Source organism: Sinocyclocheilus anshuiensis, unplaced genomic scaffold (assembly GCF_001515605.1).
Source record: "Sinocyclocheilus anshuiensis isolate Anshui unplaced genomic scaffold, SAMN03320099.WGS_v1.1 scaffold30, whole genome shotgun sequence".
Classification (NCBI taxonomy): domain Eukaryota; kingdom Metazoa; phylum Chordata; class Actinopteri; order Cypriniformes; family Cyprinidae; genus Sinocyclocheilus; species Sinocyclocheilus anshuiensis.
This window is the reverse complement of record NW_015542336.1, coordinates 134091-136166: the sequence shown is the minus strand read 5'-3', so window position 1 is coordinate 136166 and position 2076 is coordinate 134091. Positions and strand designations below refer to the sequence as shown.

General features: G+C 38.2%; 1 pseudogene; it reads left to right on the top strand.

Moving 5' to 3' along the window:
• The window catches only part of LOC107691107 (heat-stable enterotoxin receptor-like), a 35779-nt pseudogene that overhangs the window by 19575 nt on the left and 14128 nt on the right, over positions 1 to 2076 (top strand).

The window sequence follows — 2076 nt, the reverse complement described above, 5'->3', positions numbered from 1 at the left end:
ATCAAACCGTGCCGTCATCAGTTCTTCCGCAGTATCATGCAGCAGAATAATAGTCCTCCACTGCTGCAGTTGTACCGATTAATAACCCATTTTATCAATTTCATATTCTTCTCATCAAACAGACTAATGAATAGCTCGACACAACTCGAACCGGGGCAGAGTCTAGACAGGTCTTTGTTCTGTGTAGACCAGCAGTTCTTAAATTGATAGGGGGTCCGAGAAATAATTTGCTATAGCCTGTAGAACCATCTCAAGGCTGATCAGAAGAAATGGACAGCACCTGAGTTAAATATATGAGTGTCACAGCAAAGGGTCTGAATACTTAGGACCATGTGATATTTCAGTTTTTCTTTTTTAATAAATCTGCAAAAATGTCAACAATTCTGTGTTTTTCTGTCAATATGGGGTGCTGTGTGTACATTAATGAGGAAAAAAAATTAACTTAAATGATTTTAGCAAATGGCTGCAATATAACAAAGAGTGAAAAATTGAAGGGGGTCTGAATACTTTCCGTACCCACTGTAACCAAGCCAATTTATTATTCTTTCCTTTTTGTCTTAGTGTTTAAAATATTTATTTTGAAACAAATTAATTAATTAATTTCTTAATTAAACAAACAAACAGACTTGCTGGGTGAGCAGCTGTCATATCATACCCTGCCATGCCCAGCTGATGCAAAGAATAGAATTTATATCTACACAGAAGAAAGCCCTGTCTAGACTCTGCCCCGGTATGAGTTGTGTCGAGCTATTCCTTAGCCTGTTTGTTTGATGAGAAAAATATGAAATTGATAAAATGGGTTATTAATCCATACAACTGCAGCAGTAGAGGACTATTATTCTGCTGCGTGATACTGCAGAAGAACTGATGACGGCACGGTTTCATCTTCGGCTGACCAATCAGCAGGAAGGGGCGTTTTATTCCCGCCCACGTGTAGAAATCGAATATTCAAGCTGTTTATTCATTTTTCCACCCATGAACGAAAAACGAAAATTTAAGCTGAATTCTCGTTTTTCGTTTTTTGGAAAAAAAACAAAAAAACCGAAAAAGGAGCCGTTTTCTAAATTTCTACTTTCAATATTAAATAAAAAAATGAATGATCGAATGGTACACGGATTCACAACCGCGAGCGTTGCAGGTGCTTAAATAGCAAACTAGCAAACTCTGCGCCGTTCATTCCGTCACATTCCACGTTACACAGTAAATTCCGTTTTTATGAATAGATTCCGTCCCCATTTTCTACATCGCCTACTTTTGCTAAGAAACACGTTAAACACGGACGCACAGACGGTTGTTGTGGTAATGAACACCAGAGCAACCACATGTGCGTTCGCACTGAACGCGCATCTGGCATATAAAAAGCATTTTAGGGGGCCCTTGACTTTTGGGGGCCTAGAATATTAAATTTTCTACATCGCCCTACTTTTGCTAAGAAGCATGTTCAACGCTGACGCACAAACGGTTGTCGTGGTAATGAACACCACAGCAACCACTTGTGCGTCAGCACTGAACGCGCATATCGCATATAAAAAGCATTTTAGGGGGCCCTTGACTTTTGGGGGCCCAAGGCGGTCGCCTACCTTTGCCTAATGGTTAAGTCCGCCTCTGTGTAGATGTCATCAAGATCGATCACAATATAAAATCGTCAGATCGCACATCCCAAATGTGTCCTCTCACATGAGTGTGTGTGTGTGTTTCTGCAGCCCGTCATTCTGAAGGAGCTGAGAAACACCGATGGAAACTTCTCTGAGGATCAACGCATAGAGCTCAACGGGGTAAAAACCTCATTTTTACTCTGTTATTTCAGTTTAAACCTCTTCATCTGGAGGAGAATCTCATGAAACTTTTGTCTAAATCATATCACACCCTGAAATAATAATAATTTATTTATTTTTTAACAATTTGTTATAATTTCCCCCTTCATTTTTATATAGGAACAAGGTACAAACATTCAATTACTCAGTTTTCAATGACAAAAAAGTTACAATTATAAAAATAGAAAATAAATATTTACTATAGAAATGTTTCTATAGTTTAATTTCAATGTATATATATTAGTGCTGTCAAACGATTAAT